The sequence below is a fragment of the Kogia breviceps genome, chromosome 6 (genome assembly GCF_026419965.1).
Source record: "Kogia breviceps isolate mKogBre1 chromosome 6, mKogBre1 haplotype 1, whole genome shotgun sequence".
NCBI lineage: Eukaryota > Metazoa > Chordata > Mammalia > Artiodactyla > Physeteridae > Kogia > Kogia breviceps.
In genome coordinates, this window is record NC_081315.1 from 139,535,092 (window position 1) to 139,555,346 (window position 20,255).

Below are 20,255 nucleotides of genomic sequence, written 5' to 3' on the forward strand. Positions count from 1 at the left end.
TGGGTATATTTTCTTTTGAATCCTAAAGATTTGCCTACTATCAGGTATCTTATTATACTGAATTAAACTTGGATATAATGACCACTCACAGCAATTCATATATGCCTGGGTAAATGCTGCCAGGAATCAAGCTGCTCTAGTCAGGATTGCACTGCTGGGGCCAGCTGTTATCAAGACTTTAAAGAAAAATTCATCGAAGAAACCTTGTCATACATTCCAGAGAAAGCAGTAAAAATATTTTCATTTGGCTCTAGAGTAAACTTTACTGCCCATAACTAAAGCAAGGCCAGATTATTGCAGTGGTTTCAGGTAGCAGGGTCTCTGGTGATTCCTCATCACCAGCTTCCATTATTTTACACCAGGTCATTCAAACTGCCATATGATACCACAGCTCTGCTCCCTTCCAGAGTATTTCCAACTTGGGGAGCCAAAGTGTAAGAGAAACCACATGTGAACTGTCACTTTCAAAAGTAAAAGAAAATAATTATCATAGTTTTACTACCTAAGAGTGTAAAATGTAGAACTATAAGAACTGGCTTAAAATAACATGAAAATGTTAAGAATATGCACATGGCGTTAAGTAAGTACACTTACACTTACCCTTACACTCTGATCATATTTCATTCAATCTCTGAATGTATTATCATTTTGAATATAATTATATGGATTATTTTCCATCTTTGCAGAAATTGAGGTATTTTCTTTATTATCCATTTTAACCTAATAACTTATACAAGCTGTTAAATAAAAAATGACAAATATAGTCATCTTAGTTTTTTTTTTTTTTAATGTATTTATTTTTGGCTGTGTTGGGACTTTGTTGCTACACGTGGGCTTTCTTTCATTGAGGTGAGCGGGCTTAGTGCGGTGGCTCCTCTTGTTGCGGAGCATGGACTCTAGGCAGGCGGGCTTCAGTACTTGTGTCTTACGGGCTCTAGAGCTCAGTCTCAGTAATTCTAGTGCACAGGCTTAGTTGCTCCGCGGCATGTGGGATCTTCCCGGACCGGGGCTCGAACCCGTGTCCCCTGAATCAGCAGGCGGACTCGCAACCACTGCGCCACCAGGGAAGCCCACGTCACCTTAGTTTTTAAAGTAAAGAAACTATTGATGTTATTAAGCATGCAACATCATCAGTAGAGGGACAAATAATTCACCATATTGTTAGAACCCTCAATGATAGAATAATAAAGGATGCAAGAGAAATTGGGAGTGAAAAACTAGTTAATTTAAGGAAGTTGGCAGCTGTAGTTGCTGTGACATGTATTTCCTTTCTCTGCCATTCAAGTCACAATTTCTTTTGGCTTAGAACCAGATTAGTGATCTGATGTTATCTGAGATGATTTTAATTTCATTCCTTAGGATAGTTAGGCAATTTTTTTTGAAACATTGTTAAATTTGAAATGTCTCAGATGGCAAATCTTTAGATTATGTGTTTCTATAACTTTTGTTCTAATCTGTTAGAGGACTGACATGATATTTTTATCTACTCCAATCAACTCACATACTCAGAATAAAAATGCATGGTATTTTAGTTTTCTATTAAATTTGTGATGCAAATTTTATTGAGATTTCAGAAATTAAAGCTAGATTTATACATTTTTCAAGGTCTATTAAAAATGTGAGACAAGCTTTCATTTAAGAGAAAGTTAAATTTCCCATAATATTGAGCATGACTCTTTTATTCACTGCATCTTTCTTGAAAATTAGAGCCACATATGTACATAAAGCCAATTAACAAATGAAACTTCACTGTTGGGAAGTATCATACTATTTTTTGTAAAATTCAGTAGCAGTTGTATAAATGTTTACTTCGTACATTAAAAAAAAATAAATTATTAACTAATGGTCATATTTTCAGGTAGTGTGTTTGGTATTACATGCTACTGAATCTTGAAACATAGGTGAATACGTAATAAATAGTTTATTGGTATATATTTTTAATAAATAGTTTATTGGTATATATTTTTAAGAGTTAAAGGTGATCCTAAGACTAAAAGAATTTTGAGATCTTTTTTTTTAAAGAAAATCTTAGGGAACATAACAGAAACGTCTTGACTAAATGACCATTCATCCATTCTTTTAACAGAAAATATGTTCTTGGCCTGGGTATCCAACAGAAAACAAAACAGACAAAAGTTCATGCACTAATATAGTTTCATTCCAGTTGGGGGATATTGGTAATAAGTTTACAACATACATAAGTGTATATAGTCTGTAAGGAGTAGAGATAAGGAATGCCAAGTGATGCCAAAACTCGGCCTCTGTTCACTGGTGCTAAATAGAAACGCGGAGAGAGTTTTGGGTGAAGTTGAAAAGAATTGCTTTATTGCTTTGCTAGGCAAAGGGGGCTAATGCCCTCAAAACTGTATGTCCCTCCTTGAGGGGGTAGTGAGGAGTCTTATAGTGTTCAAGAAGCAGGGCATGTTCAGCTTGTGGACATTCTTCTGATTGTTTGGTGGTGAGGAAATCAGGAGTCAGCATCACCAATCTTCTGGTTCCAGTTGGTCTGGGATGTACATGCTTGTGGAAAGCCTACAGTTAACTTTTTCCACCTGGTGGAGGTTTCAGTATCTTCAAAACAGCTCAAGGGACATGGCTTGAATATTCTCTAGAGTCTTTGAGGAAGAAATAAAGATCCTTGACTTTGTTTAATAGCTAAAGTATTATTATCTTGTCTTGCTTGACTATTTTCCTTTCTTTCTGCATTTTTCACCTCTCTGTTAAAATTTATTCTTTGACTGAAGTTCTTCTATAGACGAAGACAGGTGGAAGGTATGGGTGGGCGTCTATTCTGGGAAGGCCTCATAGGGTCCTGCTCAGTCACATGAGGGAAATGCAAAGTTAGACGGTGCTTAGGAAATCAATGGTGCTTTGGAAAAAACTCATTCAGAGAAGAAGGGGGTGTGAGCTCTGTGGCTGTCTGGAGGAAATGACCTGTCAGAAAGAGAAAGGACCACAACAATAATTCTCGGGGGCAAGTAGGTGCTGCCCTGCATTTTCTGGGTACCTCAAAGAGGCCATGGTGACTTGGCAGAATGAAGAGTGATGAAAGTAGTAGATGTGATAAAAGAGATAACAATTGACTATCCATTAGTCCTTTTGAGGGCTTGGATTTTACTCTAATTGAGATGGGAAATTAATGAATGATATTTAATGTAGAAGTTAAATGATACTACTTGTATTTTAACAAAATTACTCTAGTTGCTAATGTGATAATAGGTGATATACGTTCAAAATTTGAAGCATACTGACTAAATAAAGAGATATTCAACAAATTGGCAAAAATATTGCCAGTAATCAGGGTATAGTAGTGATGGTAATGTGACAAGGACCTGGCCAGGGTCTGGCTATATTTTGAAGGTAGAACCAGCAGGAATACCAATTTGAGAGAAAAAAATAATGTCAAGAATGGCTGCATTGGGCTTCCCTGGTGGCGCAGTGGTTGAGAGTCCGCCTGCCGATGCACGGGACGCGGGTTCGTGCCCCGGTACGGGAAGATCCCGCATGTCGCGGAGCGGCTGGGCCCGTGAGCCATGGCTGCTGAGCCTGCGCGTCCGGAGCCTGTGCTCCGCAACGGGAGAGGCCACAGCGGTGAGAGGCCTGCGTACCGCAAAAAAAAAAAAAAAAAAAGAATGGCTGCATGGTTTTTCAGCTGATTTACAGGGTTGTATCAGCTGTAAAGGTGAAAGCTCCAGGGGAAGAAGATGTGGGCTGGGGGAGACCAGGAGTTCAGTTTGGCACATACTTAGTGTGAGATACCTGTTAAATATTCGTTGGATATATCACATAGACAGGTGTATTTCAGAGAAGAACTTCAGAGGTAAATATTTTGGTTGACATTTAAAGCCAAAGAACTAAATTTGATCACCTATCTAAAGTGAATAGAAAGAAAGGAGAAGAATTCCATGGACTGAACTCTTGGAAACTTCAATATTAAGATACTAGGGGAATGAAGTAGAACCAATCAATAAGATATATAGAGCGGCCAGCAAAAGCCAAGAGAAGGTGATAACTGGAAGCTAAGTGGTGACAGTTTTCTGAACAAGAAGCAGTGAACAACATTCTTTATTGCTTTAGAAAGCAACTAATCACACCACCTAAGAAAAGTTGATGAATTCGTTTCAGGGCCTTGTTTTAAAGCAGCAGAAATTTCAAGGATTTTTAGGTTTTCCAAGCCACTATGTTATTCTTCAGGACATTTCTAATAAAGGAGAAGGGCATCATAATGTCTTTATAATAATTTTAAGATGTAGAAATGTTATTCTCTGGTTTAATATCTCGTTATAAGTCCGTGGAGATTTTAAAGTAAAATTAACATATCCATATGGAAAGTTATAAGTCATTGCAGTCATGAAAAGGATACTGGACAAAAGACACAATACAATATTAAACTAGAAGCTCAAGTACATTACAAAATATTCTTGTTTTTTTGAACTAATTTCCCATCTCAATTAGAGTAAAATCCAAAATTACTATTTTACTGTTATCAATATTACTACCTGTTTCTTACTTGGATTCATTAGGTTATATAAGCATTAGTGTATTATTTTAAGACAATACCCTTAAAATGTGGTTTTGCCTCTTAGTAAATGTTTTATATTGGAACATCTACTTTAGAGGGCAATCTTTTAGTATAACTTAAAATAAATATATGGATTCCACCATTTGGAATATACCCTGGGTAGGTACAATTATAAAATACAGACGTGTACATACTGACATTCACTTAACACCATTCACATTAGCAAGAAAGTGGAACTACCCTAAATGTCTAGAGACTAGAGATTAACAATGAAAATGACGGTTATATCCATACTTTGGAGTAGTATATAAAAAGAATAAGCTACCTAGATCATTAGTAGATTACTAAGATACCAATTAGTGGGGAAAATGTCTTACAAAGTTATAGGTACATTATGTTACAATTTATGTTAAATGTGTCTTCTCCAGGTTCATATAACCCTGTGTGTATTTTTGTAAAGATATGCAGATTATTGATAGATTTATTGGTCTTTAAAAAGAAGACTGGGATGTTAATAGTCCATTTTGAGTGAGATTTTGAATGATTTTGATTGAGCATATGTTCATGCTTTGGTAGTATGGTCAAACATTTAAAAAAATAATGTGCACTACCATATTCTGTATTTTAAGGAATAAGCAAAACTGTATAATTTCCTGTATAAATACATTGTTAGGTTTAGCCACAAAATTGAGCAACTTACTTATGATTTTGTCTTTATAAACATATAACGTAGAGTTTATTTCTCTACCAGCTCATCACTTAATCAGAGCTCACTTCATTGCTATTATTATTTAAAGATTCTGTTGATTGTTTATTGTAAATATACTTGTAGGTATAGTAGATTCATTAATCCATTAAACTCAGTTACTGTCTATTTCTATTACAGTCTAGAAAAAGTTAATCTTCTTATTTACCGAATAGCTAGAATTCTGCTAAAAGTACTTAAGTATTAGAAAAATTTGTATTAAAAAATACTACTTGAAATAGAGGTATATACACAATCTTTACCTATAACTACGGAGATAAAAGTTAAAAGCTTACCTACTGCTTTTAATATGTAACTTTTTTTTTAATACGTGGAGTAAGGGGCTTCCCTGGTGGCACAGTGGTTGGGAGTCAGCCTGCCCATGGAGGGGACACGGGTTCGTGCCCCGATCTGGGAGGATCCCACATGCCACGGAGTGGCTGGGCCCGTGAGCCATGGCCGCTGGGCCTGCAGGTCCAGAGCCTGTGCTCTGCAGCAGGAGGGGCCCCGCCAGAGAGAGGCCTACATACCGCAAAAAAAAAAAAAAAAAATACGTGGAATAAGATGGAATTAATGATATGTCAAAGTCAGATTTTTCACATCTTCACTTTTCCTTTATTATGACTAAAGAAAGAAATAAAAAAAAAAAAAAAAAGAAGAAATGGGCATAGTGATACAGCATTGTGTTCCCTGGTGAGAGTAAAGAAAGAAACAGTGAAAATAAGGTAGAATTTTGAACAAAAAATAGCCTATCACAGTGATTCCAATTACAAAATTCAAATATTGAATCCATTGAGCTTATTATGTAAAATAACCATTCACCATACAGTTTGTTATGTAAATTAACCATATCTTTTATGTAGAGTTTCATGATTATGAATTACAGCTATAATACCAAATTATTAAATTGAAGCATGCTCAAAGAGGCAATTAATAATGTTAACTCTTAAAAATAATGATTATTTGAAAAAATATGTTGAAATAAATTTTATCAAAATAGCTACAGAATTTGAAGGTATGAATAACCATACTTATACATAAGCACAACTTTACAATACAATATGTAGAATATGTTCAGTTTAGGCCACAGTATCTGACATTGGGCCAAGGGAGAAACATGCAGATTTTGACATACATTATTTTGATATAAAGATATTTTAATTTAATTTTGTATTTCCAGGAAGAAGCATGGTGAACTTCATAAACAAAATTTTCAATTTTTTTTTTTTTTCTAGAACACCATTTTTCACAGAGTCCCTCTTCTTCCAGAACTAGTGTATTTCTTGGGCCATATACTGCTAAAAGTGTATGCAAAAGATAGAGTGTAGGGAGAGGACAAAGCATGGCTGATGTTTGCAATTATAATATGCACAAACAGAAGTAAAAATTCTTATTGCCTACATGACAAACATTTTTTATATCTAACAGCATCTAAAAAAACAAACAACAAAAAATATGCCTTTTTCTCATTTCCCACGTGGCAGAGAAAATTAGGAAAATTATACAGAATATGCAATTTAAACTGACCTTCCAAATATGTATTGATGTACATAAACAAACCAAAATTGAAAATGTATTTCACTATTCACAATCAATCATGATTATAAATATTCTGTATGTATTCTGAATAATATGAACATGTGGCATATTTATTAACAGCAATCTTGGCAATTTTGCCAAGATTTAATTATTTAAATATCAAGGTATGCTTCAGAACTCAAAGGTGCTGACATCTGTTGCTGCTGAGGATGCTAGCAAGCTAGGTCAAAATCTTCTAAAGCAGTCAGAATAAAGTCTCTTTCTGACTGCTAATGTTTTTAGAAAACAGAACCTGTTGGAGAGTGAATCTGCCTTCAGCAAACTGCTGGACTTCCTCTTAAGATATTTGTAAGGTTCTCAACTTGAATTTTGTAGAAGGTTGCAGAGTTGGGTAGAATATTTTTAGGGCAAAATTGGATGTTATCCATTGTTTCAGAAGCTTCCTCAAGAATAAGAAACAAAGCAGAGATAGTCTGAGTCTACTAAAGAGTCAGGCAAACACTAACCTAGCTCAATTCTTTTTTTCATTTTTTTTTTTTTTCCTGGCCCAGCTGCTCCGTGGCATGTGGGATCCTCCCGGACCGGGGCACAATCCCGTGTCCCCTGCATGGGCAGGCGGACTGTCAACCACTGCGCCACCAGGGAAGCACTAACCTAGCTCAATTCTTGATAGAATTAAAGTAAATAGCCCTTTGTGGGAAAAGAGACAATTGTCTGGAGCTTCTGTTATTGTTATGTACACAGTTTTCAATTAAAAAAATTAAAAAATACTAGACATTCAAATAAGCAAAAAATGTGTTATAGTCAATAGGAAAAGAAAAACAATATAACAAGTGTTAGGAATGATCCAGATGGCTAAGAGACCCAAGTAATAGACACAGAATTTACATAATGCTGATTATTAAAAAAAAAAAAACAAGAACAAATAGATGATACTAGTTGGAGTTTCACAAGAGAATTTGGATATATTGAAAAGCATTTAAAATATACTGATTTTTTAAAAAAACTAAATGGATGAGTTTAATAAAGTATTGGAAATAGGACATCAAATCAAGAAACATGAACATAAGAAATTAGAAAAAGACAAACTAAAGTACAAAGAGAAATAAATGAGAAAAGAAGATAGATGGATGTGCGGCATGCTCACTTGTTCTCATATTTGTATTAGTGGATTTACAGAAGACAAAACGATGGGAAAGAGAACTGTTCAACAAAATAATGATCAAAAATTTTCTAAAACTGATGAAAAATGTCATACCACATACTCAGAATTCTAAGCAAACGCTAGAGAGAATATATCCACACCTAGCCATATTATAGAGAAACTGATCAAAACCAGAGAGAATATTAAAAATATCCAAAGGGGAAAAAATTGCACATTGCCTTAAAAAAAAAAAAAACCAATAAGACTTAACAGCTGGTTTTCAACAAAAACGTAAAAGCCAGATGTCAATGGGCTGATCTTTTTAAAGTCTTGAAAGAATTTTATATTCAAGCAAAATGTATCCTTAAAAACTGAAAGTAAAATAAAGAAATTTGGACAACCAAAATCAGAAGATGTATGTCCAGTAGATTTGCATTAAAAGAAATACTAAAGGGAATAAGTAGAGCTTAATAAGCACGATCTCCTAGAGAAAAAGGAAACTGTAAAATGAAATGAAAAACTATAGAAAGAATAATTATAGCCTTCCTGGTGAATTAATTGTCTTTTCTGGAAAACAGAGCAGAGGGATTATCTTTTGTGCCACTTTATCATTATAATTTTTATTTTGTATCCTTACCTAAAGGAGAAGACATCAAGAGTAGGTACTGACTAGGTACCACAGTAGCTGGATCTTTCTGGAAATGATAGAAATCTGTGCTAAAAACGGTTTAACCTTTATGTCAGAATATGTATTCCTAAATCTAGAGAGGCAGACTTTTAGCAGATACATGAAACTTAAAAGTACTATGGATTTGAAGTTTATACTAAATTTGTTGGTGATAAAAGTACTTTTACGAACATTATAGTTAATGACTAAGCAGAACATGTCATTTTTAAACACAGAGGCAGAAACTACAGGTGAAAGAAATGAGACAGTGCAGGCATAAGCCTAGGAAGGTGAGAACCAATGATATATTTGTCCCATCAATGGCTTGAAAGTTAAAAGTTTCATGGAAGGAAGGAGCTAAAGACAAGCGTGAAGTGGGTATGAATAGAGAGATTAAGAATGTCACCTCCCTCCCTCTAGCTATTGGAAACACTAATGCATTCAAGTTTTTTACAAAATCGTCAGAAGGACTGGAAAATTGACTATTTGGGGAATTTTAATTTTTAGAAATGAAGATGACAGTAGTGATGAAAGACCGAGTATGTATAAGTTTCACTGCAGTGATAAATGTTCAGACTCTATCGTTTTTTTAAAAATATAGCATTCTAAGACCCAAGTCTAAATATTCTGATTTCATCAGGTCTCAGGCAGTGCCGAGAATATTCTACGCTTGTTTAGCAGTGACTGCTCTATTTATCCTGGGCTGGGAACATCTTTAGAAACTGTTTTAGAGAGTAACGGTGCTCTAAGAAAATGTCACCAAAATTCACTCAACTAATATCTAAGTACTATTACGTGCTGCATTCTCTTCTGGGTCTTAAGCATATAAAAGTAAATAAGAGGAGGAAGACAAATTTCCCTGAGGTAGTTCACATTCTGTTATGGACTGAAGGTTTGTGTACCCCCCAGAATTCCCATGTTTAAACTTTACCCAGTGCGATGGTATTTGGAGATGAGGTGTTTGATAGATAATTAGGATTGGATGAGGTCATGAGATTTGGAGTCCTCATATATGGGATTAGTACCCTTATAAGAGTCAAGAGAGGGGCTTCCCTCGTGGCTCAGTGGTTAAGAATCTGCCTGCCAATGCAGGGGACACAGGTTCAATGCAGGGGACACGGGTTCAATGCAGGGGACACGGGTTCAAGTCCTGGTCCTGGAAGATCCCACCTGCCGTGGAGCAACTGCTGAGCCTGTGTGTCACAACTGAAGCCCACACGCCTAGAGCCCGTGCTCTGCAACAAGAGAAGCCACCGCAATGAGAAGCCCACTCACTGCAATGAAGAGTAGCCCCCGCTCACTGCAGAGAAAGCCCGCACGCAGCAACGAAGACCCAGCGCAGCCAAAAAATAAATAAATAAATTTATTTTTTAAAAAGAGTCGAGATAGCTTTCTTCCTCTCTCTGTTCTCTACCATGTAAGGATACAAGGAGAAGTCAGCCATCTGCAACCTGGAAAAGGGCTCTGACCAGAAACTGATGGTGTTGGCACCCCCATCTCAGACTTTCAGCCTCCAGAATTGTGAAAGATAAATTTTTGTAGCTTATAGGGCACCCAGTCTATGGTACTTTGTTACAGCAGCCCAAACTAGGATACATTCTAGTGTACGTGCTTTATCCCTCGGCTAAAATGATTGCTCTCACAGGATATCTGGATGTTTGAAGTGGTCTGTCCTGTCTCAGTCACTCATTATGTGACTCTGGGGTTGTTTTAGCTGTGATAGGTATGAAAATCCAACTAAAGAAATCCTCCAAATTAAAATAATAATTTGGCTATCATGATTATTATGTTGATTTAGCTCTTTCATTCGAAGTTAAATCTACAACCTGTAGTTTTATTATTGTTTCTTGACTTTAAAATACAAATCTGAGGTCATTTAAATATAGAAGAGGATAATGGCGGAGCCACAGTGATGTGATGTGGATTGCATAGAAGTAGATAGAATAGAGAAAGCACAAATGAATTTAGGTTTTTACAGAATCACTGGAAGGGGTGGGAAATTGGCTCTTGGTGGGTCTCAAAAATTGCTCCCACAGCAGTGCTGTAAACCTGGCCTTCCTTCCGTGAGAGCTGGCCTAAGAGGGGAGGGGGGAGTCAAGAGCAACCCGTGGTACTGCTGAGTTCAGGATCACAGTACAGTAGCTGTGATCCCAAGGTCTGGAGGCTGCTGTCTCCTGAACCCCTCTCAGTGGTCATAAAACTAATAATAATTGGACACCAAAACACTGCCGCAGAAAACCCCAATGACTTCAGAACCTTGCTTGCCAGCAGGAAACAAGCAAAACCAAAGGAGAATGCCTCTGCCTCACTTCCACCTTCCAAATCTTTTGCAAATGCATCTAACTGGCAAAACCTAATTTGTATCCAGAGCCTGTAAATCTCCAGTGTCTACAATAAAGGAATGCTTAGTAACCCAAATTTGAAATGGACGCTTAGTGCCAATTTATCCTGTCCTTAAAAATCTGAGTGTGGAAAGCAACCTGCAGAAGGTCTCTGTTGATGGGAAATTGTTTAACACAAAGGGTAAAAGGAAATATTCCTGGGGATTATTTACTCTACCTCCTATGATTAACAGACCTCACTGCTTAGAACTTTTTGCTGCTAGCAGATAAGCATTTTAAAAATTTTAATTAAATGCATTCACATTACCATTTGAATAATTGATAGACCATCTCCCTTCCAATTTCATTTAGTTGTTTTAAAATGTCTTTCTTAGCATAAATTAATCTACAATTAGCAGATTGATATGGAGAAGACATATATATGGGTCCTTATTTCTACAAGCCTTTCTTGTCAGAATTAGAGTAAGAAGTTTGGCAATTTACTTCAAATACATGCCAACTGCTTTACAAATACCACAGAAGCTCCAAATCATGTTCCATGAATAATACATTTCCTGAATGAAGTAAATTAAAATGATATTCCTAAAATACAATTTATCCAAGCCTTACTATATACTTTAGTAAGGTTATGCTAATGACGACACATCAAGATCATGATTTCCTTAAACTACACAGTGAGAAATCTATGTCCCTGTTCATAATAACAATGATGATTAGGCTCTCATTATCAAAATAAAAGCTCAGCTATATCTTGTTTCTTGGTTCTAGCTATAGAGATTTTTATGTATCTCAACATTTATACACACTGACATCTCCATGCTACTTTGCCATTGTCTGTCAATGGTAAAAGTAAACTTTGAGATGCTTTAAAAAATTCTTTATATGAAAAAGTTGAAAAAAAGAATCTCAAGTTAATACTTACGCTTACTAATCAGTGATTTTTCTTTTTAAAAAATAGTTTTATTTTTACTTAATTTTAACTTTTATTTGCTTTTATTTAACATTTATTTAATGTGAAAATATTAGATCTAACACATGCATAAAATGTTTACATCAGTATTTATTTTATTTACTTTTCTATTTACTGTAGAATGTGGTATTTACACACTGGCGTTTTGAAAAGACGTGGAAAATGAAAACAATATATTTCAATATTTTTAAAAGTTACTAAGAATTTTATTTTATAACGTGTGTAGTGTTTTTTTTTGTTTTGCTGCATATTGAAAACACGTCTTTTTAAAATGTAATCTATTCTATTGTTTTATAGTCAAATATTTTAAAATATAGATTAAAAACGTGAAAAGATGGATAATCAAGTGATTATAGGAAGGTTAAAAGGTTCTGCTGATTCTTGTGTAGATGGATGGAGGAGCTTCTTGGGAGCATAGGAGAGGTTTCCTACACATATATACCCAATAGGACTTACTTTTTATATATAAATTAGGAGCTTATGATCAGATAGACGCAAGATCTTTTACAATTTTTATGGTTTTATGGCAAACTCATTTATGACAAGAGCAGCTTTTTTGTTTAGATTTTGCATGTTTGAAATATGTATTAAGTTGACACTAAGAGCTTTAAGTTCACATTGTGTATCACAATTCATACTAGATTTTCCTTTATCTTAAGTCATCCTGAATCTCATTATTCATTTCTAACTCATTTCTAATATCTTTTAAAAGTATTACACTTCTTCCTGTTTCGACAAACACGCATTTATTATTTTCTGTGTGTGAGATACCATTGCAGGTGATAGAGATACTGAAATGAGAAAAAGTTATCCTTTCCTTCAGGGAGTTTGAAGTGAGAGGAATAGTCATGCTCTAACAACAGGTTCAAAACCTGGAATAGAGAAGCTAAGTGTGTAAAGACAGGAAAAACCTTGATTGCCTTCTTTATGGGTCTCAAGGACTTACTTACACAATGCTTGTTCTGTTTTTTTAATATTGTATTAACATACATCATGTCAGAATATTTCCATGTTTGCAGATGTACTCAGGAGCAAACAACCTTCATACACTGATAAAACACATGCATTTACTATTTCTGTTCTTCCAGGATTAGCAAGTGCTCAGAGAAAATGTAGTCTTTGGAGGAGAAACAGTTTTCAATTTATTTCCCTTTTTACTTTTACATAGCTGTGAGTGTCTCTGCCACAGGAGAACCAACGTTGTATGGTTCCTGGTTCTGACTGATTTCGGTGAAATGTTTAGGTAGCTAAAATTTTGTACTTATACAAAGTTCTATACTAAATCTCAAGAAGTGTTTTTATTACTAGAACTCCCTAGGAGGATTGGCCCCCCAAAAGGTGTCCACTGGGAACAATACAGATCTCTGATCACTTTTCTTTCCTTGTTTTCCAAAGACTACCTGGTTTCCTAATTTTTTATTTATTTGTTTTATTTGCATTTTTTTCTCTTTATTGTGTCTATAAATGAGTTATTTTTATCTTGGTTAAGAACAGTATATGAAAGTCATTTGTTCTTCTGAATTTTCCCATTGTCTTTATTTCTAATAATCTTACAATGTCAACAGTGATTGTCAAGGTAATTCTTTTATAAAGTCTTTTTGAAAAATGTGATGAGGGACACAAATAGTGTAGAAAATATAATATTGTATGTATGTCCGTGCCACTCTCTCACTTCGTCCCAGCTAACCCTTCCCCCTCCCCGTGTCCTCAAGTCCATTCTCTACGTCTGTGTCTGCGTCTTTATTCCTGTCCTGCCCCTAGGTTCTTCAGAACCTTTTTTTTTTTTTTTTTGGTTCCATATATATGTATTAGCATACGGTATTTATTTTTCTCTTTCTGACTTACTTCACTCTGTATGACAGACTCTAGGTCCATCCACCTCACTACAAATAACTCAATTTCGTTTCTTTTCATGGCTGAGTGTGGGAAGCTGCCGCATAGCACAGGGAGATCAGCTCTGTGCTTTGTGACCACCTAGAGGGTCTGGATAGGGAGGGTAGGAGGGAGACGCAAGAGGGAGGAGATATGGGTATATATGTATATGTATATGTATATGTATAGCTGATTCACTTTGTTACAAAGCAGAAACTAACACACCATTGTGAAGCAATTATACTCCAATAAAGATGTTAAGAAAAATAGAGTGAGATGCAAAAAAAATAGAATAAAATATTGTGATATACTCATCTATATTTGTTATAATAGAATAAGATTTGTTAAAACAATTATTGGTGCCATGAATATTTAAATAGAGAAAACTGGATGAAGTCTAGATATTGTAAATGTTGACTTTCTAATAGTATTCAATCTACGTTTGAGATTTAATGATGTGAATAAAGTCAAAATTTCTGATGTGGTTACTTCCTCTTGGGTTCGATACAAAGCAATTTCCAAGAATATGTGTTCTCTAAAAAATGCATTTTATCCTATCCTCCCAACCCTCCCCACCCTCCACTCCAGCATTTATCTCAGCTCTTCTCCATTCATAGTCAAGGTTTTTTGTGTGTTTTTTTTGCTGAAGACACCATCTAAGAATCACCATACACAATCAATCTGACACCAAACTTTGTTGATCATACCTCCTAAATATCTTTGATACAGAGTTACTACGATGGTCTGCATTCTTATTCACTTATATTCTGTGCAACATGTCTCCGAAGCATTTGGTGTTAAACCTGTATTTCTCTAAGTACATCTCAGGGGTTTTATGGTCTGAGAAACATACTTTAATCACTGCTGCTCTAAAATTTACAACTAGCTTCATGTACACAGTATGTTTTGTTTTCCTACTTTTAGCCCTGCTGTACTTCTTGAGTCTATGTTTATAATAAAGATATTTTAAAGTATATTCATGTAATTACATTAACAGAAAAAACTTATGTTTATGTGTGTGTGTTTGTGTGTATGTATATATTACACTGATTAAGTTTTCAAAATACTTTGAGGTTTTCATATTGAATAATAAAATATAAATTAAGACAGTATTTTAAACCATGCTTTTTGTAATTCACTTGATTAAAGGCCTAATATATTCCCACTTATGTAATGAAATACAAAAAGCTTCTATTTGCTACCAGTTAATATAGTTTAGTTAAAGGTAATCTATATTGCATAATTAATTCATATGCATAAAGATACATATATGCATGCATCTATACATTTTCTGCCTGGAAAAGCTTTTTAGCTTTTAAGAAATTATGTGCAACGTACTGAGCATAAGTAAATCTCAGTTTCCCTATTGTCCTTGTTTTTATTTTAACAATCTGGTTGACAGATTAAACAAGAAAGTTTCCTGCAAAACAATTTTTAATGGTGTAATTAAAATTCCATTAGTTTCTTAAAGTTATTATTTAATTGTATTCTATTCTATTCTATTTAAAATTGTATTGTGGTTTGGGAAAAAGTAACATATTTTGTTCATAGAATACTGGATTAAGTATTACACATTCTCACTACACACAAACTATTGAGTATGCCTAATGATAATTAGACTAAAAAATTGCAGAACCATTAAAAGGAGACAACATTAAAAATATATCTATATAGAATACATGTTGGCAGAGGCAAACCTCTACTGGATCGTAGGATAAGTGAATACAATTTTTTTAGCCTCAAAAAGAAATAAGAAACTTGTATATCTACTTTGACTTTGAGTCTTATAATGCAGAATATTATTGATAGTCTAGTGGTCCCTTGGTAGAGGCATCACATTAAGCAATCAAATCAACAACATTCATCCTTCACTTTTGCATAAAACATTGTTTCAGATTTTCAGAATATATTTCACAGACACAGGGGAAATAAGGAAGGCCCAATGAAAATGGATTTTTTTCTTGGCAGCAATAATTTTCTGTCTCTTCACACGAACGCAGACTGGGAACAAAAACATCAACAGCCACCCAAGTGTTTATATAAAGACCAAGTTCACAGTGTATATACTGCTAATAATTTCACCATTTTGATTTCTATTTTTGTAAATACTTCTCACATAATTTTTAAATTACTTAGAGTGACTAATAATTTAATTAATGGAAATCTCTCTCCACAAGGTTGCTGACTATATTTCAGAGAAAGGGAATCATGAGTCTGTAAGCAATTAAATATTGTGTGTATATACACTGTACTTCTGAAAAAGATAAGGACTCATGAAATGTCCCATTCCACACATTCAAAAATATGACCAGTTGATCAATATCTTACATAAACTATATGGTATATAAGTATTAAGTTTTGGAATTGTACAATTTTTTTTTCATTCCAAAATTACATATTAAAACTTTTGCTGTAACTAAACTTTCCAATAATGCTGAAGATCTTTAAAGAAAATTTTAAAAAAATAAATATCTATTAAAATATTGCATGTAAAATTACTTATTAAATTTCAACACATATACATAGATTTTGCAAGCTATTTTTTCTCTTTAAAAGAAAAGCTTTTAAATTTTCTTTTCCACTGTACATTTTTAAATGATTTTTCAGTTGTAAAAGTGATATATGTACAGTAGATAACATTTTTAAATGCAGATATTTACATAAAGTATTAAAATCATCTAATTTCAACACCAGACATAAATATTATTATTACTGTATATACTTATTCAGACTTTTAAATAAAAGGTATACACATTTTATTTTATTTTTAAATGTTTTTCATTTTTTTAGAATTTTTATTTTACATTCGACTATAATTGATTTACAATGTTGTGTTAGTTTCAGTGTACAGCCAAGTGATTCAGTTATACATATACATGTATCTATTCTTTTTCAAATTCTTTTCACATTTAGTTTATTACAGAATACTGAGCAGAGTTCCCTGTGCTTTACAGTAGGTCCTTGTTGGTTGTCTATTTTTAATATGGTTGTGTGTCTATGTTAATCCCAAACTCCCAACTTATCCCTCCCACCACAACATTTCCCCCCTGGTAACCATAAGTTTGTTTTCTAAGTCTGTGATTCTGTTTCTGTTTTGTAAATAAGTTAATTTGCATCACTTTTTATAGATTCTTCATATAAGTGATATTATATGATGTTTGTCTTTCTCTGTCTGACTTACTTCGCTTAGTAGGATAATCTCCAGGTCCATCCATGTTGCTGCAAATGGTGTTATTTCATTCTTTTTAATGGCTGTGTAATAGTCCATTGTATATATGTGCCACATCTTCTTTATCCATTCATCTGTTGATGGACACTTAGGTTGCTTCCATGCCCTGGCTATTGTAAACAGTGCTGCAATGAACATTGGCATGCGTGTATCCTTTCCAACCATGTTTTTCTTCAGATATATACCCACGAGTGGGATTGCTGGATCATATGGTAGCTCTATTTTTAATTTCTTAAGGAACCTCCATACTCTTCTCCATAGTGGCTGTACCAATTTACATTCCCACCAACAGTGTAGGAGGGTTCCCTTTTCTCTACACCGTCTCCAGCATTTATTGTTTGTAGACTTTTTGATGTGGCCATGCTGACCGGCGTGAAGCGATAGCTCACTGCAGTTTTGATTTGCATTTCTCTAATTATTAGCAATGTTGAGCATCTTTTCATGTGCCTCTTGGCCATCTGTATGTCTTCTTTGGAGAAATGTCTATTTAGGTCTTCCACCCATTTTTTGATTGGGTGGTTTGTTTTTTGATATTGAGCTGCATGAGCTGTTCATAAATTTTGGAGATTAATCCCTTGTCCATCACATCATTTGCAGATATTTTCTCCCATTCTTTGAGTTGTGTTTTCATTTTTCTTATGGTTTCCTTTGCTGTGCAAAAGCTTTTGAGTGTAATTAGGTCCCATTTGTTTATTTCTGTTTTTATTTCCATTATACTAGGAAACGATCAATAAAGATATTGCTGTGATTTATGTCAAAGTGTGTTCTGAAAGGTATACACATATTAAATCGTCTGAAATCATTTACCTTTCTTCAATGGTCTCTTTTCTACTAGCTCGTTTATTATAGAAATTTTCTGTCATTAATCTTGTACATTTTTATTTTAAATAGCTCCTTATTATCCATAAAAATATACTGTGAGATACTTCACAAGTTGACTTTTATTCTACACTTAAATTGCGTCTATTTTAGTAAAGCTGTGCTGAATATCATTGTACATACATCTTTGTTTACACTTCTGATTGTTTTTAATCATAGGTACAGTGAGGTAGAATTATAGGTACATGGAGTTTGAAAGGATTAAAATGCACCGTTTAATACATATTACAAAATTAGCACAGATATATGCATATACATACTTAATATGTAATGGTATTTGCAGAAAATGAAGAAATATATGATGCTACTATTATAAGGAATTAAGTAATTAGGTTACTCTTAAATATTTCATATGAAAGAGGCAGTGTCTATCTTTCACATGATTAAATCTTCAGTGCATATCAAAACCCAGAGAATATAATAGGGCAGTGTTATATAGTAAGTTTTATCTCCTAAAAGGTCAGGGATTACCTCTTATAAAATTTTTGTTTGCCTCATCTAGTAAATTACTAGAAGATATTCAAGTAATCTTGGTAAAATGGGCTTTCATTAATGATTGTTTTCCTATTTATAGTAAGTATCAATTTTGAGTGAACTCTTTATCTTGTACCAATGTAAAGGAACATTTTCTAAATTTAGGAGGAAGCATTATCTTAAATTTTTAGGGTACAATTATGAATTTTTTATGCAGTTTGAATAAAAGACAGGCTCTTCTGCGCGTCCGGAGCCTGTGCTCCGCAACGGGAGAGGCCACAACAGTGAGAGGCCTGCGTACCGGAAAAAAAAAAAAAAAAAAGACAGGCTCTTTAAGACTATATAGGGTGCACTCCAGCATGGCTTTAATAATAGCAATGGGTACAGTCAATGAGAGAGCACAGATAATTGGAGTGGTGTAAAATTCTCCAGGTATAGCTCCAGGGCCTTTGGCAGTGGTAGAGGACACACTTCGTATTTCGTACAGTTAACTCCTGAAATATGTGCCACATATCTTAGTTTCAAGGGACTAAGGCACAAATCTATTAAGAAGACGTTTTTTTACCTTACTAGCTTACTTAAAGCTAGACCGTGTAACTATTTAAACTAGGTGCAAACCATCAATCGGTACCTCTGTAAACAATGTAGATAATCTAGTACAGAGTGCCTCAAGGGAAATTTTGAACATTAAATAGCATGTTATAAATCACTCACTGGCTGGCAAATCTTATCCCTATATTCACTAAGAGTGATTCTCAGACTACTAGTCATGCCCAGAGATAAGGATAGAGCTGACCCGGGGCTCTTATTAGGCAATGGAACTATGGAACAGATTTAGCACACCAAAATAATAATTGTCACAAAGGGGTTCCTGACTGTACCATCCCTTAAATCACCTCGAATACCTGAAACAATTGGTAAGTTGACAAAATTTTCAGATAGGCTGTGACTAAAATATTAGTATAATTTCTGATTAAATTAGATTGTCTACCATGTATATCTTAAGTCTATGATTGCAAGTAGACTTCTTACCACTTTCATCTATTCTTCTGCTTGGAAAGACAGACTTGAGGGGCAATTTGTTCTGTCAAGTAGTATTATTTAGCAAGACTCACTGCCTCAAACCACAGAGAAGAGAAGTTTGTTGTGTTTGTTGTTGTTTTAACCAACCTCCTTGTCTTTAAATCAAAAAAGATATTTTCCAGTTCACATCTTTCTTCATCCATTGGAACCCTGTGATACTACATTCCATTTTTTAATGCAAAGCTCTTAACAGCTGGATTTTGTGAAACACTCAACAGTTTTCTGTGGACTCACTGGACAATTTTTCTTAAAGTCCTTCCTAGTCTTACCTTCCTTGTCCTAGTATATTCTATCTGTATGTTGATAACCTGAACATTCCTGTTTCCAGACAGACTGCTCTTTTGAGCTCCAGACCTATCAATCTCAGACATTTCTGTTTGAGTTTCAGACAGAAACAAGAAACAACATTTTCAGAAGTTAAATTCATAAGAATCCCCTGTAAATCTGCTCTTCTTGTATTTCCCATCCAAGTAAAAGACACCATCCTTCAGCAAATAGCTTTAGCAACTTTCCATATTCCACCATCTCCCCTGCTCCTCAAGTTCAGTCACTCAATGGGTAGAGACAGTCCCCATTTTGCATGATTCTAATACATATGAATTTCACGTACCATGGTGTAGTCAAATGACACCAGCTCCTCAACAGCACAGTTCAAATTCCAGGTACCACCTTATGTTAACCATCAAAGTAACAAAGTACATACTTCACTGCAAACTCTTCAGTCCATAAATCATCACATAAACATGCATAAGTGACCAGTCATGGCATTGTTTTCAGTCTGTTTGTGCC